The following is a 24800-nucleotide window of genomic DNA, read 5'->3' as shown; positions in this document are numbered from 1 at the left end:
AGCCACTTCCTAGCTAAGAAAAGTGGGAATGACATGGTGCTACATATTTTCTGAGGTTTGTTATGGACATCATAGAAAATCCTTTGGAGATTAACAGAGAGTTACCAAAGGGTAAGGAAATCCCTCTATATTTTGCTACCCTATAAGCACTCTACCTCCTTGAATATGTACAAGAAAACATTAATCCACTTGTGTTGCCAATAGGGGCTTTAAAGGAACTGCTTAGGTGCCCATATGGAAATATATGGTTGGTAGCTTCTCCACCAACTCTGTCATATTCCTACATGCTTATCTAGAATGATTCTCCACAACCTCTCTTGTATGTTGGAGTTACAGTGATAATGCTTGACTGGGCTCTTATATTTTTATCTTGTAGACTCTAGACATCAAAATACGGAGGGAGCTTATTTAAGCTGACAGAGATAAGTTTGTGCAGGGTAGATGTACAACCAGAAGTACTAAAAACATGCTTTTTATGTTTTTACTTACTACTGAAAAATGTGTCATGTATAACTAGAAGCTCTCTACTTTATCAGGTGCAATAGTGTGGAAGCAAAAAGGGTTTAAAAGAATGGAGGAAGTTCTTCACATAGCCATCATTAGAAGGGGAGGGCTGGAAGCTATAATATTGTGGTTCATATGCCACATGGCCTTGGAGGAGGAGCGAAACCTCACATGTGTGGTTCTTAAAATTTCAGTAGTTAATGCAGGTTGAGAATCATTTGTGGTGGTGTCCTGATAGTTAGAAAGATAGCATTAGAGAGGCATTGCCCAACAGTACATTTGATAAAACAGTTGCTAATACTATAATAAGAGACACCAGACCTTAGTAATACATTGTATTTCAGTGGCTGTGAATGTAGGGGGACAGATTTGTTTTCATGTGGTGAAAGGTGTTATTTGGGTGTATTTGTTGACTAAATTAATCAAAAGCTTTAATAATTCTGTCTCCATCCTGCTGCATGGATGGCCATCACGCATGACAACTGGGTGAGAAGATTTGTTTTGATTCAAAAAAGAACAAGGTCCTCTTGCCAGTTTTAGATTTTGGTTGCCTAATCCAGTACGTAAAAATAAAAAAGCTCTAGAATGGTCATGGTGTGAGTGATGTTGTCCTACCACAAGGCAAATGACTGGATGTGGTGTAGACCTTCAGGACACCTGTCTCCACAAAGAGATCACAAATGAGTCTAGAATGTTTCTTCCCTTTTAGTTAGGAGCCAATCATTATAAGTTCAAAGTCTTGCTGTTTGAGCTCACCACAACTCCCAGCGTGTTCTCCAAGTTTATGGCAGTAGTCAAAGCCCATAAATGGATCTGAGTTTTCCCATATCCAGAGTACTAAGTCATCAGTTCAGCAGCCAAAGAGTCATTATTGTCAGCCAGAGACTGCTTTTTACAGCTCTATCTTTAGGCATTTCCTTAAGTGATCAAAAATCACAGGTACTGTCCTCACAGCAAATTACTTTCATCAGATGCTATCTGGACTTGGACTTCTAAGATGGCTGCACATTGAGTAATAGCTTAACTGTAGCTCTTGCAGTGAGAAAACAGAAACTCAACAGAGAAGGCCAGTAGACTTTTGAGTTTATGAGTACATTTTCCTTAACTGGTAAGTAAGTGTACTGGCTGAATGCCAGGAAGAAAGAAATACAGAGCACCTAGAAAAAATCATCTGCAAAAAGTGAGGAAGAAACACTGAATGGGGAAGCTTCTACATTTGCTCAACAAAAAGCAGTGCAACCTCCAGACATGACTTCCAATAACCTACAGGAAGATATAAGACAACTGCAGACCTGTTTAAAATAAACAAAATACTGATGGAGTATATCAATACAAATGACAAAAGGATGGAATAAAATGGAAGATGGTTTAAACAGATATTCAGATGAGGTGATAAAGCTGCAAAAATCAGAGGTTGAAATGAAGGAAAGGCTGACTGAATATGAGACTGCTCAGGAAGAGATGTTTCAAAAAATAATATAATTAGAGGACAGAGGACATAGGGAAAACCTGAGATTTTCAGCTATACTAGAGAAGCTGGAAGGAGCAAGCTGCATTAATTTTATGAAAGCAGAAATAAGCAACTGGAGTGGTATTCCACAGCAACGGTTGTTAGCTGAAAGGGCACATTGTGTGTATGCTCTAAACCTGGCTATGAGAAAGAAACCTAGACCTTTAATAGTAAAGGTGCAGTCTGACAAAACTGCAGCAGAAGGACAAAATACTAAAAGTGGGAGACAGCAGGGTGTTTGTGGAGAGTGATTATTCATTGTACACCAGGCATACGAGGAGTAAATTAATTCCACTATTCAGGAAATGTTGAGATGCAGGTTTGAGATTCAAACTGACTTTCCCCAGCTGTCTTCAACGTATTCTTCCCTGGAGGAACAAAATCATTTTTTGATGAAGTGTATGTTGATGAGGAAATACAAAGTTTGTCCAACAAAAAGTGAGCTCTGAAACAGAATAAGATTCTGCTTCTTGTTCTTCTGGAGTTGGGAGGGTGGCTTAATGGCTAAGATGTTTGCCTTATAAACACAAGGTGCAGGGTTTGAGTCTCACAAGGGATAATTGGCTAAGCTTCAAATGGCTCGCAAGGGCAGTTAGCTTAGTACTAAACTATGAACCTATGAACTATAATACAGACCACAGAGAGACTGTACTTGTGAAATGTTTTCCACTGGTTCAATGAAAAATGTTTGAGAGAAAGAAGGGAGTACAAGAATTGACTATAAGAATCAGTAGTACTTTGGAAATGAAGCAGAGACAGGATTTGGGAGATGGAGATGAACAGTAATAAAACTAGTAACTTATATAGGGATTACAGTGCAGTAATTATATTTGTGAAATATGACAGAACAAGAAAATCTGGAAATATTGGACACTTTCAGAATTTGTTGGACCTGTGGGGGATTCTAAAATATATGCCTTACTTTATGTCATTAATGTTTGGAAAATGCTTTGGGGAGGGAAGAGAGGGGAGAAATTGTAAAGAACAAATGTATTCTTTCTTAATAGTACATTTTTGTGGTGCATGGTTTTCTTTGCATGCTAGAAAGTGAAGTTTTCTAATTTTTTAAGTGTAATGGGGATTGTAAATAGGTGCTGCTGTTCTTTTTTTAATTCGTTCTCCCTTCTATCTTTCTTCTTGAAATGTAGGCACTGCAATGTAAAACATTGGTTAAAAGAGCATGACAAAAGAAAAATCAATGTGCTTTTTCTCATTCTTGCATGGGGAAATGACTGGATTAAGGACCTTTGATTTAGCAACAAGTTATAAGAGAAAGCAAGTAAATGAAAAAGAATATTGTATATTGTGATTTTTTTTCTAGCAAATTTTAACAAGTTTTAAGAGAAGACAAGTAAATGAAAAAGAATATTGTATATTATGAGTTTTTTCTAGCAAATTAATGTATGCTTAGTAGCAATTCTGTATCTGACCCTCATGTTTCCAAGGAAACAATCTGATAAAGAGAAATTGACTGTCTGGTTCTCTTGTCTCCATAGAGACAGTCTGATAAAGAGAAATTGGTTACAGTCTGGAAAGTGATTGGCTGGAGGAAAAAAGAGAAGATAAACTGGCTAGGAGATGATGTTCTCTGAAAGCATTCAGGGGTTTTCCCTGCTGGGAGAGCTATAAAGATGAGACAAAACCAGTTAGCACTTAGTAGAAGCACAGGCTGCACCATGCATCTTAGGATGGACAACCTTTCTTTTAAGTTAACTCAAGTCTATAAGTGTGGCTGTCAGCTTCCTATCTCTGTAGGAGTCCCTCAAGCATCGATCCTTGGGCCACTACTCTTTACTATTTTTACTAATGATCTCAGCTCGGCCGCTAGCCCTGCCAACATCATACAGTATACAGATGATGCCTCACTCATCTGCGCTGCTCCCACTATCGATGTGCTTCAAATAAAAACTCAGACTGCCCTCAATAATATTGAAAGCTACTTAGCAGCCCATCAGCTTATACTAAATCTTAATAAAACTAAACTTATGGCCTTTTCAAATGCTTCCATTCTAATGCTTCCATTCTAAGTAATCAACCACCTCTGTCTATCTTTTCCTCCAGTGGCACTAAAATAGAACCTGTCGAACACACAAAACTACTTGGGGTCACTGTTGACAATGCATTGAGATTTGACAAACATATAGCACTGACAATCAAAAAAGGCCATGTAAAACTTGTTACTCTCTATAGAGCCAGACCCTATCTAACTGACCATGCTAGACTGGCAACAGAACGAGCCCACCTCTATCTTCACTACTTTCTTCTTTTTCTTCTTCTTTCGGCTGTTCCCATTAGGGGTCGCCACAGTGGATCATCTGTTTCCATTTCTTCCTGTCCTCTGCATCTTGCTCTTTCACACCAACCACCTGCATGTCCTCTCTCACCACATCCATAAACCTTATCTTAGGCCTTCCTCTTTTCCTCTTACCTGGCAGCTCCATCCTTAGCATCCTTTTCCCAATATATCCAGCATCCCTCCTCAGCACATGTCCAAACCAATGCAGTCTCGCCTCTCTGACTTTGTCTCCAAACCGTCCAACCTGAGCTGACCCTCTAATATACTTATTCCTAATCCTGTCTACCCTTGTCACACCCAGTGCAAATCTTAACATCTTTAACTCTGCCACATCCAGCTCTGACTACTGCCTTTTTGTCATTGCCACCATCTCCAACCCATACAACATAGCTGGTCTCACTACCCTCTTGTAGACCTTTCCTTTCACTCTTACTGGTACCCGTCTGTCACAAATCACTCCTGACACTCTTCTCCACCCATTCCATCCTGCCTGTACTCTCTTCTTCACCTCTCTTCCACACTCACCATTACTCTGTACTGTTGATCCCAAGTACTTAAACTCATCCACCTTTACCAACTCTACTCCCTGCCTCCTCACCATTCCTCTACCCTCCCTCTCATTTACACACATATATTCTGTTTTAGCCCTGCTGACCTTCATTCCTCTCCTCTCTAAAGCATATCTCCTCCTCTCCGGGGTCTCCTCAACCTGTTCCCTACTCTCACTACAGATCACAATGTCATCTGCAAACATCATAGTCCACGGGGCCTCCTGTCTGATCTCATCTGTCAACCTGTCCAACTACTTTATTGTTCACAAATATTTACCAACCTTCACAAAACAGAAACAAATAACCTTGAATCATGCTATAACAAGATAGCCAAATTTGCAGCCAACCTGCCTAAAAAATCACACCATTGTATTGCCCTCCACCAACTCAGTTGGTTAGAACTCCCAAACTTACTTACATTAAATCAACTATTAATTGCCCATAAAGTCATGTATAAACCTGACTCCTTCCCAGCTCTGTCTAACCTTGTTCAACCCTATACAAACCTTAAATATCTTAGGTCAGCTGATAAAGTGCTACTCAAAGTTAACAAAACTCAAAACTCACATGGAGACTCTTTATACTGTTAAAAAATTGTAAAATATTGGAACTCTCTTCCCCAACATATTCTATCCATCAATAATACTCATAACTTTAAAAAGGCCCTAAAGCAATACTTTTTAACTCATTGGATATGCTCCTGTTCTCCTCCAGACTAACCTGTTTCTCTCCCTCCTTTTTCTGTCTCTCTGTATGCTCTCATATAGCCTCGTGTCCTTCTTAATGAGGATACTTCCATCTTTCATTTGATCCTTTTTTCTCATGCATTGTATAAAAAAATGTGCATTTATATACAATTTTTGTAACTGGTTCACTGAGTTAATGATGTTTCTGTTTATTAGCCCTTATTTGTAAAGATTGTATAAATATGTAATCTTAAGGTATCTCCCTTATACATTTGTACTTTTATGGCTTTGTATATCTATGTTACTTTCTGGAGCTTCTCTTCCCGGGTCTCTGCTGAAAACGGGCCAATTGCCCAGTCGGACATTACCTGGTAAACAAATGTAAATAAAATAAATAAATAAATAAATAAATAAAATTGCTCCTATTAGGAGGGTAAAAACTTCAATATTTGAAAATGTATATAGTTTTGTGTGTTAGTATTAAATTAATAGTTTTTAGAGGAGTATTGGGGGGTTGTTTGTTTTTTTTGTTTGGAGGCTTTCAGTAAAACAAAAAGTTCTGTACATGGTGACATAGGCTCAAATGGATATGACAAGAAACAACTATATAAAAGTTCAACCTGCCAAACAGTGTAGCTATGTAACACAAAAGCTGGAACTAGACATTTAACAAAAAAGGTGTTATACATAAAAGGTGGGAATAATAACTTTTTAATACAATGATGCTTTCTGTAATATCTTTAAATGTCAATGCAAATAAGAAAGAACAGTGAACTATAGTAAAAAAATGTAGAGTGTAAATAGCTATGATCCGATGTTGTCCTTTTCATTCTTCCTCACTACTGGGTTATGGATCCGATCCTTGGATCCGACTAGCCAGCATTTTTCACAGACTTATGCCTCAGTCTCGAGCTCCTCTCTCTATCCACAATGTTCTACACTTTACCCAGCTTCCTCAGCTCTATCCACAATGCTCTGCACTCTACCCAGCTTCCTCAGATCTCATTTGTCGTCATCACTGACAGACATGGTTTCTTCAGTCTCGAGTTTGAGAGTGTTTTTTGAATATTTCTAAACCTTTTTTTTCAGATAAATTATATATTATAATATTCTTTTTCTCTTTTCTGATTTTTTCTACCTCCCCTCCCACTAGTCTTCACAGACATTAGGGCATTGAGGGTTTTAAATTAACCTTCCTGTATTGCTGTAACTGTAGCCTTCTGCTATTGCCTCCTCCTGGATCTGTTTATTGGGTGCTTGTCCATTTATGGACAGTACTTTTTTCTCTGTCTTTCTCTTTCATTGCGTAGTTTAAAAAAAAAAGTTTTTTTCTCTGCTTTGTTGTTGTTGCTACATACTAGTGTTGCTCCCTTTTCTCTGTCCATGTCAGACAAACCAACAGGCTTTAAGCACTGTTCAGAATGTGGGCATAAAATCCCACATTCTGACATGCACAGTAAATGCATGTACTGTTTGGGTGCTGAGCATCTGCAGTCGGCTTGGGACATCTGTGAAGGCTTTAATCCCAGAGCTATAGCCAACCACAAAACAAACTAATTTTAAAAAGACTCTTGCCTTCTTCCTCCTCTACATCGTCAGGGGCTCAAACCCCCCCTCTAAACCTCTGCTTGGCTTATCAGATTCCAAGAAGTACCCTCACAAGTGTTTGAAGGCTGCTTCAGAGCCACCTGCAAAGTTGCCTAAATCTACTGATTCTTTGTATCTGATCTGAGACCTACCTCAGCTCCAGTAGGCCTGAAGTGTTCCTCGGATCTGGTAGGAATTGCTTTGGGTTTGCCCTCTGCTAGGTCTTCAACTCCCTCCTTGGATCCTATCTCCTTGGGTCCGAGAGTTCGGAACTGAACCCCTGATTTGTCTGTTAGGTCTGTGACCCCGACCTTACCATCCAAAATCCTACAAACTCCTGCCAGACATTCAAGACTGGAGTGAGTGGCTTCCTCTAGATCCTCCAGGAGCCTCTCTGAATTAGATATGGACAGGATGATGCAAAGGTTTCTCAGAACCCAGATTCAGATGGGAGTTTTGCCTACTCCATCCAGTCTTGGATCTGTGAGTACTTCTGTAACCCAAGCTAGATCTCCTTCTCTGATCCGACCTTTGATTTTGGAGCCCCAGGATCATGGACAACCAAGAGAGCTTGTGTTGGATCCAAGGAAGCTGCATTCCTTGACTCCAACAGTTACCCTGACTAGCTCTGCTCTGAGATCTTCCAGTCAGAGTGGGTGTGAGGTCTGTGATGCCAGCGTCGGAGCTGGGGGTAGGGGTTTGGCTCCAACCTTGTCGGATCTGTCCTTTCCCCTCTGAGGTTTGGCTCTTAACAGCTTGGGTCCGATTCTACCTGGAGACCTGGGATCCGGAGTTGCCCCTCCCCCTTCTTCTTTGAATGCTTCAGCTCCAAGGGGGTTGTGGATGGTTTCTCCAGGTTCTTCGGCTTTCCAGGCTGTGGAAAGGGTCTCTTCTCACTGAGATCTGACCTCTCAGATCTGTCATCCTTCCTGTCATCCCTCATTGGATCAGAGTGCTGAGCCAGTCATACCTGTCCAGGGACAGCCTCCCTCGAGAAGCCTCCAAGGCACTTCCCTAGAGGAAGTACCCTCTTTTTCTGACACCTTTCCTGAACATCCCACAGAGGAGGTTCCTCACAAGAAGACATGCAAAAGGAAGCACCTAAACTTCCCTATGGAGTCACTCACCAAAGACACAGACTTTGATGAGGGAGAAGGATCCCCAAAATTGCCACTGGATGACATCTCCTTTGAGACATTTTAGAGATCCTTAGACAAAGAGGTGGTTAGTCAGCCCAAACTCCTTCTTCTGAAGAGTCTGTGTTTTTGGGCCCATTTTATGTCTTGGGTGACACCACCCCCACAGATGACCTCATAGACTTAGTCTCCTGCCAGGTCTGAAAGGAGCCAGACACCATCAAACCAATCCCTAAATGTCCCAACAAATTCCTCCCACCATTACCCCCCCCCCCACCCACCCACCCAGGACCATCTACGTTGAACCAAGGGCATACTGGTAGATGCTATGGTTGTGGCAGAATCCACCAAAGAGCTAGCTGAGCAAAGCTCAATTGTCCATCCACTGAACAGTGAGTCCAAAGCAATGAACAGATTTGGTAAGGACATTACACCTCAGCTACCTTCTCGCTGAGAGTGTTAAAGATATCTGCTCATCTGTTGCAGAGAGAGCTGGTCAAATAACTTTTTGACTCTCTTGCAGAGACATGTTGGTAAGGACTTCAAGAAAGTATCTCCCCAACTGGCTACTCTTTCTTCCCTGTCTTAATTCCTCCACAAGGCTCATCTCCCATTCAGCAGAGGACACTTCACGGGCAGCTGGCTCAGGTATTGCTATTAGAAGACATGCCTAGATAAGGCTTTGTGACTTTGCGGAACCTTTCAAGGGGTCCTTAGTGAGTGCTCCCTTTGATGGCTCTTTTTTGATTGGGTCATCGGTCAAAGATACTGTAACCCACAGCAAAAAGGAAGGAAAGACCCTGTCTGCCATGGGGATCAAGTTTTTTACCCCTCAATGAACTTTCTCAAGAAATCAACGAGGTGGTAAGAAAACCTGGTTCCAAAAATCCAGTCTTTTAAATGGGTGATGCTGCCCAGAGGCAGAAGGGGTCTGCAGAATCAGGGTCTCAGGAAACCCTTCTCTGACAAGCCCTACCAGCACTCCTGAAGTGCTGCCCAACTGCTCATCTCTGGAGGCAGTCGGGGTCATTTTTCGCTACACCCAAATGCCTGGACCATTCTAACAATGCCTGGGTGTTAAGCATAATTATCAGAGGCTATTATATTCCCTTTTCCCTTCCACCTCCAGAAAAAAATAGGAGACTCCCCAATGTTCCACCCAGTCAGAGGGAGTATGCAGAATGAGAAATCCAAAAACTACTACAAAAAAAGAGTCATCCAAGAGGTACTAGCCAGCCAAAGAGGGTTTGGAACTTACTCTGGCTTCTTTTTAGTGGCAGAAAAAACAGGAACCTGATACCAGTTCTGGATCTAAACAACCTAAATCTGTATGTAAAGAAGTCAAAGATGTTCTTCGTGTTTCACTGTTGCAGTCATTACATTTGGGTAATCTGGTGGCAGGTTGCCCTCAGTCGGCCTGATTAGCAAAGTCTTGGGTCCTGTGTCGGTTGCTGACCCTTCTTCCATGACGTCAGGTCGTCAGGGGTATAAAACATGCGGCCGACGCCATTACATCAGTCTTTCTTGCCGTGCGGTGCCTGAAGCAAAAGCAATTTGCAAGTGCCAGTTGGCCGATTCCTGAAATTTCCATTTTTGCGTCTCAGAACCGAAGTCTTCAACTTAAAGCTAAGTACCCCATTGGGGAAACTTTTTCTGGCTCCTTACCAATGTCAGTAAAAGTTAATAACTGCATTACTTGTGGAAAGCAAATACCTCATAAATATTTTCATTTGTACTGTATTCCTTGCTTAGGCCCTGACCACGACGTACCTTGCTGTCAGTTTTGTGTTTTATTTTTCCCTCCAAATATTTCGGTTCTCAGTTTAATTATCCAGAAATGACATCGGTTAGCCATCTGACTACCGGGATTCCGAAAAAATGCAAAGAAAAAGACAGAGACAGGCTGTTGAGGTCCAAAACTGCCGACGAAGCTTCTCCTAAGCCAGTCGCCAGTTTGCCGGTACTCAGTGAGGCGCTTTCGCAGCCCCTGATACCCGCTACTTCTGACTCGCAGGCCTCTACTGAGACCCATTCGGAGTCCGGTATGCCGTGAGATGCTTCATCTATGGAACCCACAGATGTCTCTACCTTGTATGGGTCCGGAGCCGCTGTGCAGGCACCGGCTACTGAGGGTGTATTTAGGCCTACAGACTTGAATATTAAACCGACTCCACCTTCTATTCTAAGGGCTAAATCTCGATCTATGTCTAAAAAAACTGACGCCCAGGCCACATGTTCAGGCCCCTATACCTAAAAAACAAATGATCAAAATGGCTGAAGATCTTATTACTCTAATCAGGGGTAGTCAACCCCACCCCCCCTTCTAAGAGACCTAGGGCTGAGTTTGACTATAAATCTTCTGATCAGGACTCTGTTTCTTCTAATTCTTCCAATTACCTGAATTTGTCCATACCTACTTATGAGGATTCTGATGCAGGGGATTCCATTCCCTCTGCTTACCCCCCCCGCCTGAGGATTTTTCTTTTGGGGAAATTTTACATATCTTAAGGGAGCATTTCCACTGGGAGAGTCAGGAATTTTCTGAATCTAAAAAGAGGCTTAGGGATTTCCTTTTTCTACCTCAGCATAGGCCTTTGGCTATACCTCCTGTACTAGGCATTGTTGATGATGTGTTTGCGGAATCCAGTATGGCCCCTGATTCCCTGCCTCCAGCTCCTAGTAAACCAAACAGATACTACAGGGTTCCTGAGTCCCACAAGTTCCTTTTCAAAAACCCTGTTGCGGATCCAGAAACCATTTCTCAGGGGCCCAAGGGCATTAAGGCTTCTACTGCTAAAAATCCTACCCCTTCTGATAGAGACTCCAGGGCGCTGGATAGACGGGGTAAAAAGGTTTATACTTCTGCAACCTTGGCAATTAGGGCTTTAAACTGCCAATTTCATATGTTAAAATATCAACAGCATATTATTGGACTGCTTAAACAGAAAATGATGTTGATTTCTGACTGTGTGGAAAATAAAGATTTACAGGATTTATTGCATTCTGCTGAACAAGTTGGAAAACATACTTTGCAATGTGGTTTTGATTCTTTAGAGACATCTTGCAGGGCTGCTGTTACTAGGTCTGTACTTAGAAGGCATGCTTGGCTTAAGGAGCAATCTCTGCCTGATCATGTTAAAGCAAAATTGTTGGATGCTGCATTAAATCAGGACCGCCTGTTTGGCAATAAGGCTGAAGAATTTCTAAAAAAGATGGACGATAAAGCTAAATCTATGCAAACTGTAAAAGATTTCTTAAAAGTGCAACCTCCAAGATTTAGTAGGCACTGGCCTACTAAGAATTGGTCCTTTCCAGCTCCTTCCAGATCCTCTCAAACCAAACCCAGACACACCAAAAGCACCAGGTTTCAGTCCCAAGGGACTCTCAGAACTAAGCAGTGGGGGGCCTCCACTTCCAGATCTGGAAATAAGACACCCCCCCCTATGGTAAACAGTCTCAATGACTTTTCTTTAAAATTACCAAGCACTTACCTTTTAGCCGCTCCTTTGGGTGGAAAGATTGCTCTTCTTGCACAAAACTGGGAACTCATAACCCAGGACAAATGGGTTTTAAATGTAGTGTCCCAGGGATACAGATTTCATTTCCACACATTGCCAACACCAAACAGGTGGCCAGACCTGCCCCCAAATCAGTGGGCAGAGGCTCAGAAACAAGTAAATGTGAAGTTGTTCTATCTCGCCATTTTGTTCTTACACGTGGGGGTCGGAGCCGATCTCTCAGCTCCGAATTGGCCGCTTTTCAAGCTCAGACTCTCAGAGAAGCTCGAGACCCAGTGAATATCCCATGATGCCCTGCTATGAGTCCCCAGATCTAGTTTGCCGCTGCAATGGATCAACAGCTCGTCGGAGTTAGCTCGGGCCAGTGACTTTAATTTTCTATTATAGTTATCTTTCTCTTCAAAAAAATCCTTTGTGTATGTATATATATATATATATATATATATATATATATATATATATATATATATATATATATATGGATCACCTTTAAAACCTCGAAACCGCGTTTGCCCGACACACTAATGCCCGAAACGAAAAGACCGAAAACATAAAACGCCGACAACGCAAAACACCGAAAACCATTACACCAACACACTACACGTAAACAACACAGTACACTACATAACATATGCACTATCCCTAACCCAAACCCTAACCCTAAGGTCCGACACTACCGCACATGTACCCTACCTGCACCCTAACCCTAACTCACTTACCCACCCCTAAACCCACAGTCCCTCGCTATCGCACACACCCTACCTGCACCCTAACCCTAACTCACTTAACCCACCCCTAACCCACAGTCCCTCACCATCGCACACACACCCTACCTGCACCCTAACCCTAACTCACTTAACCCACCCCTAACCCACAGTCCCTCACCATCGCACACACACCCTACCTGCACCCTAACCCTAACTCACTTAACCCACCCCTAACCCACAGTCCCTCACCATCGCACACACACCCTACCTGCACCCTAACCCTAACTCACTTAACCCACCCCTAACCCACAGTCCCTCACCATCGCACACACACCCTACCTGCACCCTAACCCTAACTCACTTAACCCACCCCTAACCCACAGTCCCTCACTATCGCACACTTACCTGTCCGCTCCCTAACACTAAATCCCTCACTCGATCGCACACTTACCGAGTCCTTCGGGTTCTCACCTTTTCGGTCATCTGCGTTTTCGGTATTCTCATCCCGTCGGATTCCGTTTCGGGCAAACGCAACTTCGAGATTTTAAAGGTGACCCATATAGATATATATATATAGTATTGTGTTAAATAGTATAGTGTTAGGATTATAGTTAGTTTAAATTGTTAGAACTTTTAAATAGTCCTTTTTTCCTCAGGCTTAGGCCTTTCTTTTGGGCGTGACAGGGCTCTGTCAGCCGGTGTGTGTGTGTGGGTGTTATACACATTAGAGTGGTAGTTTAGTTTATATCTTATAGTAGTATACTTTTACTAGTTAACCGAACTATTATTCATAATATGTAGAGTGACTTATAGAGTGTTTATATATATATATATATATATATATATATATATATATATATATATATATATATTTACTCATATTATACTTGTTTTTTGTACTAGTTATTATAGGTTTAGACATGTCAGAAAAACAAAAGTCAGGGTTTAAAAGGTGTGTGTGTGGTCAGAAAATGTTGGTTACAGACAACCACTCCACCTGTGTGTACTGTTTGGATGCTGTACACTTACAAGAGGTGTGCACTTACAAGAGGTGTGCTCTATCTGCCATTCCTTTAGCGCCAGGGTCCTTCTGGAAAGACGTAGGAAATTGGTGGATAGAGGACTCCTGCAGCCTGAATTTCAGGCTTCTTTAGATAAGGCTGACACCTCTTCCAAGGCTTCGAAGGGGTCGAAGTCTTCCAAAGGATCCTCGGAGCCCAAGTCATCGGCTCCAAGTTCCTCAAGTATGGTCCGTGCATCGGCTCCACAGTCCTTGGAGCCGTGTATCGAGTCCTTACCTCGGGGTCCAGTTGTGGAACCGATATTGGAGATCCCTCAGTCTCCAATCCTTCAATCGATTCCACCTTCGGCCCCTTCGACCCATCCCTCGACTCATTCTTCCAGGCTTTCCGATGTGGATCTGGACCGAGTGGTCAAGAGGCTTTTAGAGAACCCGGCCCTGGCCAAAATGCTTTCTGCTTCGAGCCATTCGGCTTCAAAGCCTGAAATCCCTCCCATGGCTTCTCCACCTCCTCTTTTGAAGCCAATCAAGCATTCGTAGCCGGGGCAGATGGAACCGATACTGGTAGAACCCTTTGAGCCGAGGTTCGATCCTCCTTCCTCGGCTCCATTGACCTTGATCTCCTTGGACCCGACCGGGGAGTCTCGGGGCCGACAGTTCCTCGCCGGCTCCGGGATGGAGAGTCGAACCGATACCTCGGTTCCGACTCTTCCACTTGTGGCTTCGGCGCAGGTGGCCTCGGCCCCATCCTCTGGATTGGAGCGGGGGGTCTCAGTCCGGGGAGAGCTGCCGGTCTCTTCGGAGCCGAATGAATTCTCGGACCGGGATTCTGGTGCTTTTGATGCCATGAGGAAGGTCATGGCTGCCAAGACCACTACCTCCTCAGATCTGTCTTCCCCTTCCCCCAAGGGGCCTCATTCTACCTCTTCCCCGCAGATCCCCAAGAAGCGTCGAGATCCAGAACCTCAGGTTTCCCCATTGGGTGGCCCCTCCTCTCTAGGCACTTCACCAGACGACCCCACCGATAAAGTTCCTAGGAAGAGATTGTGCAAGAGGAGGCACTTGGGTTCCCCTCATGAATCTCTGACATCGGATACTGACTTGGAGGAATCAGAAGGGTCCCCATGATCCCCCTCAGAAGATGTCTCATTCGCAGACATATTGGAAATTTTAAGGCAGAGGGTTGATTGGCAGTCCCTTGCCCCTTCTGAGGATGAGTCGGTTCTCCTGAAGGCCTTCAGATCTCAGCCATCCACCTCCTGGGTTACTCCTCCCTTTGATGAGTTGATGGAGCTAGTTGCTCGAAGGGCATGGGAGTCTCCTGACTCAGTGGAACCGGTCCCTCGGAGGCCCAATAAATTTATTACTTCCCCCACTGACAAGGCCTTTCTTACAAAAGGAGTCCCAGTTGATGCCATGGTGGTGGTGGTGGCGGCCACCAAGAAAGAGATGTCGGAAACCTCTTCTGCTGCCCATCCTCCTAATAGAGATTCTAGGACAATGGAAAGGTATGGAAAACGCATATTTAGTTCTGCGTCATTTTCCAACTACCTGACACATTTTACCCGCCTTCAACGAGATCTCATAAAAGAGCTGGGAGATACTCTTCAGGGTAATACAGCTGATGCTGCCTCTGAAAATGTGACTGCACAGCTCAACACCATTAATTCGATAGTAAACTCATCCATGCATCTCATTTCGTATGCTGCCAATGGATCGAGTAGAGCTGCAGGCTCAGTGATAGCTCTTCGGTGGCAATCCTGGAGGCACCTTTGCTCCTTTGCGGAAGCCTTTAAATCTTCATTTGTTAATTCCCCATTCGATGGGTCCACCTTGTTCGGACCCAAAGTTAAGGAGACACTTACTAGGTGTGAACAGGAAGGGAAGACTCTGTCTGCTGTAGGGGTCCATTTTTCCACTCCAACCAGACCGTACCCCAAAGGGCAACGAAGTGGGAAAATGTGGTTCCGAAAACCTCAAGGAGCTTTCCAAAACACACCTACTAATACCCCCTCTAGAGGCAGAGGAGGGGGCAGAAATGGAAAACACCATTCAAACGGCAGAGGCGGTCCGCAAAACCAGGGCGACAGGGATCAGTTCTCTGGTAAGCCCTATCAGCGTTCCTGAAAGGAAGCCCAGCTGTCCTACTCTGGAAGCAGTCGGGGATCGCTTGGCTTTATACTCAAACACTTGGCTAAACATTACAACGGATTCTTGGGTATAAAGCGTCATTGCCAGAGGTTGTTACATTCCCTTTTTAAAAACCCCATGTATATGTACAAAGATCCCAGACGTACCACCCAGTCTGAGAAAACTAGCAGCCGTAGAAATCCAAAAGCTGCTGGACAAAAGAGTCATCCAGCCAGTCCCAGCGGACCAAAGAGGATCCGTAACTTACTCAAGGTTCTTTTTAGTTCCAAAGAAAACAGGGGACTGGAGGCCCATAGTAGACCTCAGCAAACTCAACACCTTCGTCAAGAAGGAAAAGTTCCGGATGGTCACGCTGCAGTCGATTCTCCCGTTCCTAGCAACGGGCGATTGGATGTGCTCTATAGAGCTCAAAGATGCATACTACCACATCAAAATGGACAGATCATCCAGAGATCACCTGCGTTTTTGGCTGGGGGCCAGTCATTATCAATTCAGATCCCTGCCTTTGGTCTCACCACAGCCCCCAGGGTGTTCACCAAATGTATGGCAGTGGTCACGGCTCACCTGAGATGGTTGGGATTCCGGGTGTTTCCATATCTGGACGACTGGCTCCTCACCACCACCTCCATGCATCAACTAATCCAAGTAAGAGACTACACCATAGACCTTTGTTCTCAGTTGGGCATAACCCTAAATTTCGAAAAATCTGCGCTATCACCCTCGCAGCATATTACATTTTTACATTTATAGGAGCAGAACTGGACACCATCGATGCAAGGATCAGGTTGCCCAAATCAAGAATCATAACTCTCAAAAACCAGTTATCCAGTCTCCTAGCCCGCAACAAAGCTCCAGCATCCCAGATACTAAAGCTTTTAGGCACAATGGCAGCCACATTGATAGCAGTTCCGTTAGGCCGCATGCACATGCGAATTCTCCAGTGGTTACTTTTCGCACAATGGTTTTACCAACAACTACCCATGTCACACGAGATCCGGTTAACCAATCTTTGCAAGAAAGATCTCAGTTGGTGGTTGAACAGCGACCAAGTGACAATCGGACGTCCCTCCGTTCTTCCCCAACCCACAGCCACAGTGACCACAGATGCTTCCCTGATAGGGTGGGGGGGGGGCTATTTCAGGAAAAGACGGTCCAAGGCATTTGGTCAATCATGGAAATGCACTTGCATATAAATGTCCTAGAGCTGAGGGCGGTGTTCCTAGCGTTGCAACACTTTCACGACTCTTTTCCTCCGGGCACAATTGCTATCCAGACGGACAACATGTCGGTCGTCTGCTACATCAACAAACAAGGGGGAACCAGATCGTACCCTTTATGCCGGGAGGCCCTAAGGATCTGGCAATGGGCTGTATCCACCAGATGCTTTCTGATAGCAATGCACATCCCGAGGTCATCCAACGTGATAGCGGACAAACGAAGCAGAGTCATGCTGTTGTCTCACGAGTGGTCTCTCAAACAACAAGTGGCGGAAAACATTTTCTGCAGATGGGGCCAGCCTTGCTGCGACCTATTTGCGTCTCCGATGAATGCCAAATGAAGCAGCTACTTTGCCCTTTATCCCCCACCAGGGAATGAACCGAGGGATGCACTCATACACGATTGGCCCCTGAGTCTTCTATATGCCTTTCCGCCAATACCTCTAATTCCCAAATTCATGCAGAAAGCCAAAAGTCTGGGAAGGACTGTGATTTTAATAGCCCCGTCTTGGCCTCGGCAGATTTGGTTTCCCTTCCTGCGGAAGTATCAAGTGGAAGAACCATGGATCCTGGACCCAGTGCCGGATCTTCTGACTCATTCGTCGGGAGTTCTCCACCCCTCCCTCACATCCCTGAAACTGACAGCTTGGCTGCTCCGATTCCCACATTAGCCAGGTCACATGAGTTGTCTTCTGCGGTCCAACATATTATAGTTTCATCTCATAAGCTATCTACCAGGAAACTATATAATAGCAAATGGAAACAATTTGTTCACTGGGCTTCTCAACATGACACTAACCCTTATGTAGCACCTATCCATGCCATCTTAGAATTCTTGTCGTCATTGTTCCATGATGGCGCAGCTGCTGCCACCTTTAGAGTTCAATTGGCTGCTATCTCAAACTTTCATGTGGGCTTCAATGGCTCTAACATCATGTCGCATAGGCTTTGTAAAGCATTCTTAAAAGGAACCCACTATCTCAGGCCACCTATTAGGCATCCTGTCTACCCATGGAATTTGAATCTGGTTTTATCCCAACTGATGCTCGCTCCCTTTGAACCTGCTTCATCTTGTCATGTAAAGTTTTTGTCTTGGAAAACACTATTCCTGGTAGCCATCACATCTGCATGTGGGGTCTCCGAACTTCAAGATTTGTCCGTCAAACCCCCAGATTTGATTTTTCACCCTGATAGAGTGTCCCTCAGAACTAATTCTACCTTTCTTCCCAAGATCTCTTCGGAAAGTAACTTAAATCAATCCATTGAGCTCCCAACCTTCTTCAAACACCATACCAACAAACTAGAATATGTGTTACACAAGTTTGATGTACATAGACAACTGAGGTTCTATCTGGATAGAACGAAGGATTTCAGACAATCGGACTGACTCTTCGTGTCTTATGCAGACAATAAAAAAGGTTGCTCAGTATCAAAAATCACTCTATCCAAGTGGCTGCCTGATTGCATCAGATTCATTTATACTTCCACTAATCAGCCATTAGAAACCAACGTCAAAGCCCATTCTACACTAGCTGTTTCTACATCATTAGCTCATGCAGCTCGCTTGCCTTTAGATACTATTTGTGCAGCTGCCACGTGGTCAAAACCTCACATGTTTATCACTCATTACAAAGTGGATAAGACCTCCAGGGGCAGGGCTACGTTTGGTTCCACTGTGCTCAGGAATGTTCTCCCGTGAGCCACCCAGGATTAGGGAGCTTACCCACGTGTAAGAACAAAACGGCGAGATAGAACAACTTCACATAAAGAAGTTATGTCCTTACCATAACGTTCCATGTGAGTTGTTCATGTCGCCTTTTTGTTCTTGCATTCCCGCCCGCCTTCCCCCTCCAGTCAAGTGAGATGGTTGCCTTGGTAGATTGGTTTAGCCGTCAGTCTGTTTATACATTCCTGCTCTTCTTCTATCCTTCTACTCTTGGAGTTACCTGAGTAGGTAGACTTTATAGTCATATTCTATCAGTAGGCTGTCTTGGTTGCAGCATACTAGATCTGGGGATTCACAGTAGAGCATCATGGGATATACACTAGGTCTCGAGCTTCTCTGAGAGTCTGAGCTTGAAAAGCGGCCGATTTGGAGCCGAGGGATCGACTCCAACCCCCACGTGTAAGAACAAAAAGGCGAGATGAACAACTCACATGGAACGTTATGGTAAGGACATAACTTCTTTTTTCCCTCTTAAACAAGGGGGCTATTCAACTGGTACCAGAAGAGGAAAAGGGACAAGGTTTCTATTCCAGGCTTTTCCTGGTACCCAGGTACCCAGAAAAGACAAATCATGGCGTCCAATTCTGGACCTGCCTACTCTAAACACCTTTCTGGACATTCCAAAATTCAAGATGCTGACTCTTCACCAGTTACTTCCTATGCTAGGAAAAGATGCCTGGCTGGCAACTCTAGATTTAAAAGAAGCTTACCTGCATATCCCAGTCAGGGAATCTTGTAGAAGATACCTACACTTCAAAGCAGGCTTCTTGCATTATCAGTTCTCTGCACTCCCCTTTGGCATGTCTACTGTGCCCAGGATATTCACAAAGTGCCTGGCTCCAGTAATTGCATTTTGCAGGCAAAGAAATATTCAAATATATCCATACCTGGACAATTGTCTAATTCAGGCAGAAAACCAGGCCATACTTCTAAATCACCTGGCGTTTGTAAAAAGGGTTCTAACTTGTCTAGGGTACACCATAAATGAAAATAAATCACAACTGGTACCCTCTCAACAGATTACATTCCTGGGTGCAAGCTTGAATACAACTGCCCAGATGGCTTTCCTCACACCAGAAAAGCAAATTCATTTGGTGACTTACTTCAAACAAGTGGCCACACAAAACCCTGTTATCAGCAAGACAAATACTGCAAGCCTTGGGGTTCATGGCCTGTTGCATTCTTCTAATTCCATATGCAAGACTGCATATGAGGAAACTTCAGTGGTACGTAAAAAGTCTATGGAGTCAACATTGTCACAGCCTGGAAACAATGATTCCTATCATACCTTGCCTACGCCTGGAGTTCCTATGGTGGGCAGAGGCCTGCTACCAAAACAAGGGACTGCCATTCACACTACCCCCTGCCTCCCAAACCCTAACTACAGACGCATCAGACTATGCATGGGGGGGCTCACCTGGCAGGGAAGTGCATTCAGGACAAATGGAACCCAAATCAAATGCACCTACATATCAATCAAAAATAAATGTTAGCTGTACAGAATGCTCTGACAGCCTTCAAGGACTACATTCATCCAGGACAACTAGTGGTAAAGACAGACAACACCATGGTTATGTGGTACAAAAACAAGCAGGGGGGGTAAACATTCCTACCCCCTCTGCAGGCAATCCATGACATTGTGGAACACGGCCTTGAGCTACCAGGTGCAACTACAAGCTCAATTCCTGCCAGGAAAACTGAATACACTGGCAGACGGACTAAGCAGAAATCTCATGGACCCACACGAGTGGAAACTGGAACCACGGATTTTCAACATGTTGACAAGCAAATGGGGGAGCCCAGACATAGATCTATTTGCCTCCCTCCAGAACTACCAGTTGGGCAAATTTTGCACAAGGACTCCTCACAAAAAAGCCTGGAAAGTGGATGCTCTGTCCTTCAGTTGGAAAAACCTATCAGTCTACGCCTTTCCCCCTCTGCCTCTGCTCTCCAAAGTTCTGCTAAATGTCAAACAATGCCAAAAATTATTTTGATTGCTCCAGACTGGCCTTGCCAACACTGGTACCCAGTCCTGCGCAGTGTGTCACAAATATATCCATGGCACCTGCCTCAGACACCTTCCTTGCTGTCTCAGCAGGAGAACCAAATTCTGCACCCTCAGCTCCCAACACTGAACCTTGCAGCTTGGCTGATCACTTAAATTCACCCTTAGCATCCCTCAGCAAACCTGTGATGAATGTCATCTTGGAGGCGAGAAGACCTAGTACTTGAAAATCTTATGCTGACAAATGGAAAAGATTCTGTGCCTGGAACCAATCTTTAGGGATGAGCACAGCAGCACCCAATTTACCTCAGATTTTGCAATACTTAACTGAGATGCTTCACAAGGGCCTGTCCTTTTCCTCTATTAAAATCCATGCTTCAGCTATTTCAGCTCACTATAACACAGAACCACCCCTCTTTTCTCATCCCCTGCTCAAGCAGTATCTCAGAGGCTCAAAGAACTTTAGACCACCCAGGAGAGCTCCTACCCCTGCCTGGGACCTTAACTTTGCTTTGGAAAAGCTCATTTTACCTCCTTTCGAGCCAGCTGCTACTGCAGACTTAAAATTTCTTTCCTGGAAAACAGCCTTCCTATTAGCAATCACTTCAGCTAGAAGGATATCTGAATTGCAGACCGTTATGGCAGTGAAATCTTTCATGCGGACAGGGTATCCCTGAGGACCAATCCATCCTTCATGCCCAAGGTGGTTTTCAGTGTGGCTCTTAACCAATCCATTCATTTGCCAACCTTCTACCCCAATCCACAGAACAAAGGGGAACGGATTTTGAATTCCTTGGACGTGCACAGACAACTTCGATTCTACTTGGACAGAACTAAATTTCAAAGAAAATCTGAACAATTGCTAGTGGCATTTGCTGCTGGGGCAGAGGGGAAGGCTATTTCGAAACAAACCATTTCTAAATGGATAAGCCATTGCATTCATTTCTGCTATAAGCACCATGGAAAAAATGTCCCCCAGGGGATCAGATCTCATTCCACCAGGGCTGCATCTACTTCTGCAGCCTTTCTCAGAGATGTTCCCACCAGGGATATTCTAGAAGCTGCTACCTGGAGTTCAGTGCATACTTTCGCCAAGCATTTTCATTTACCAATTACCAATTTTCTCTAAATCCAGAGCTGGCTTTGCCACTGCTGTCCTGCAGGGCCTTATAGCTGGTCCTAATGCTGTATAAATCCATCCTCCCAACCATAGCTTTGGGAATCTACCCAAATGTAATGATTGCAACAGTGAAACATGAAGAACATAGTACAGTTGTGTACACTTACCATAAATGTAGATGTTCGAGTGTATTCACTGTTGCAGTCCTGGTTACCCTCCCTCCAACCCCTTGTTTTTCTCTTACTATACCTCTATTTTCTTTTACTATGCTTAAAAGCCTTTTTGGTGTATTTGCTTTTGGTTGGAGGTATAATTTTATGTTTTCAATTTTATTTGCTCCCCATTCGGGGGGCACCTGACATCTGGGGCAAGAAAAACTGATGTAATGGCATCGGCTGCATGTTTTATTTCCCTGACAACCTGACGTCATGGAAGAAGGGACAGCAACCAGCGCAGGATCCAAGACTTTGTTAATCAGGCCGACTGAGGGCAACCTGCCAGCAGATTACCCAAATGTAATGACTGCAACAGTGAATACACTCGAACATCTACATTTATGGTAAGTGTACACAACTGTACTTTCTGGATGATCACAGTTCAGTCCATCCTACCGCTGATGCAGAAAGACGACTGGATGTGCTCTGTAGACTTGCAGGATGCGTACTACCACATCAAGACAGATAGGTGCTCCAGAAATCATCTGCACTTCCGGCTGGGAGCCAGTGTCTACCAGTTCCGAGTTCTGCCCTTTGGACTCACCACAGTCCTCAGGGTGTATATAGGAGTAGTAGCAGCGCATCTCAGACTGTAGGGATTCCGGGTGTTTCCATACTTGGATGACTGGCTTCTAACTGCCCCAACCAGGCATCAAGGGATTATTTGTTTCAGATATCCAGTTCCCTAGGCATCACTATAAATCTGGCAAAATCACACCCATCCACAGTACAAACTTTGGAATTCATTGGGGTTCTCCTGAACACAACAAATCAAGTAGTGTGATTGTCTCCACATCACATTCAAACACTGAGAGACCAAATACAAACAATGCTAGACCTCTCATCTCCACCTGTGAAATTGATACTTCAGGCTCTTGGGTCTTTGGTAGCTGCCATCAATCTTCTCCAATTAGCAAGGCTTTTTATGCGAGTTCTCCAGTGGACCCTAGTTGTTCAGTGGTCTATTCTTTACCAGCCTCTGTCTGTTTCTGTTAAATTGACATTGATTTGCTGGAAGCATCTACCATGGTGGACTCTTTCAGATGATCTGCTCCTCAGCATATCATTCCTACTCCCTTCCCCCACAGCCACTGTGACCACAGACACTTCCCAACTGGGGTGGGGGGGAGGCATTTTAAGAGAAAGATGGTCCAAGGCACATGGACTCACATAGGACCAGATTGCATATCAGTGGTCTGGAGATGAGAGTGGTCCTTCTAGCGATGCAAACCTTTCAGGACGTTCTCCATTTAGGAACTATTGCAATTCATACAGACAACATATCAGTAGTCTGGTATATCGAGGAACAAGGAGGAACCACTTCATATCCTTTGTGCAGGGAGGCCATGAGTGTCTGGGAATGGGTGATGTCTTCAGACCGATTTCTGATTGCAACTCACATACTGGGGAAGTCCGGTGTTCTTGAAGAGAAACTCAGCAGGTCCATTCTGATCCCTCACAACTGGTCCCTCGATCAGTCAGTAGCAAATTTGATTTTCAGTTGCTGGGGCTACCTAACCTGGGACCTCTTTTCTTCCCCTCAAAACAACAAATGCAGCAGGTACTTCGCTCTGATTCCCCCTCTGGAATAGTCCCCAAGGGATTCTCTGGTTCACGATTGGCCCTCTGGTCGCCTTTATGCTTATACCCCATTACCACTGATTCCATAGTTTCTACAGGAAGCAAAATGGTTGAAGAGTTCAGTGATCCTCATTGCCCCCTACTGGCCTCATCAGATATGGTTCCCCTTCCTCTGGTCTCACCTAAAATATCCTCCATGGATACAGGACTCCAGACAGGACCTCCTTTCTCACCCATCAGAAGGCCTGCATCAGAATCTTATCGACTCTCAAACTGACTGTTTGGTTTGTCCAATTTCAACGATTGTCAAAAGGTCCAGGCTTTCTTCCCCTGTTCGAAGCATAGTCTTGATGTCTTGGAAAGCTTCTGTTAAAAAAGTATACAAAAGCAAATGGAAAAGATTTGCCATTTGGGGCACCAAAGAAAAGGTTCATCCTTTCTCTGCTCCAATCTTAGCCATCCTGCTTTTTCTTACTTCTCTCTTTGAGGAAGGGGATAGTTTTTCTACAGTTAAGCTTCAACTGGCAGCCATATCCAATTTTCATGCTGAAGATTCTTTGGGGTCCCTGTTAATTTCTAGATTATGTAATGCCTTCATGAAAGGAATTTTCCTACTTAGACCCCTGATTAAAGACCTGTATCCTCCATGGGATCTCACTGTTATCCTCCAAGTCCTAACTCTGAAGCCCTTTGAACCAGCTAGCATTTGTGAAACACAGTATCTTTCTTGGAAAACTGTCTTTTTGGTGGCCATCACATCAGCTAAAAGAATTTCTAAAATTCAGGCCCTATCATCCAAACCATCTTATATTATCTTTCATAAAGACAGAGTTTCCTTTCGTACAAATCCGCCCTTTATGCTTAAAGTAGCTACATTGTTTAACATTAACCAGTCCATACAATTGCTAGTTTTCTTCCCAAATTTTGCTAACAAGGGTGAATATTTGTTACATCTTCTTGATGTTCACAGTCAGCTACATTTTTATCTTCACAGAACAAAACAATGCAGGAAATCTGACCAGTTATTTGTGTCCATTTTGCCCAACCATCTAGGCCACACAGTGTCTAAGGTTATGCTAGTTAAATGGATTGCAGACTGCATATCACTGATTTATTCCACAAATGATCTGAAGTGCTTTGTCCTTCTAAAGTCCATTCTACTAGATCTATGGCTACATCAGCGGTTTTCTCATCTAGAGCCTTCATTGATGATATCTGCGTAGCAGCCACTTGGTCAAAATCCCATACCTTTGTGACACATTACAAATT

At 44.0% G+C, this 24800-nt stretch overlaps 1 protein-coding gene across 3 annotated transcripts in view; it reads left to right on the top strand.

Moving 5' to 3' along the window:
- The window catches only part of NPTN (neuroplastin), a 2340387-nt gene that overhangs the window by 1026959 nt on the left and 1288628 nt on the right, over positions 1-24800 (top strand). The gene's annotated exons all lie outside the window — the stretch shown is intronic.

This window comes from Protopterus annectens, chromosome 7.part0 (genome assembly GCF_019279795.1).
Source record: "Protopterus annectens isolate FY-2018-M chromosome 7.part0, PAN1.0, whole genome shotgun sequence".
Taxonomy (NCBI): Eukaryota; Metazoa; Chordata; order Ceratodontiformes; family Protopteridae; genus Protopterus; species Protopterus annectens.
The sequence above is the reverse complement of the archived record's forward strand: the minus strand, read 5'-3'. Positions and strand labels throughout refer to the sequence as shown.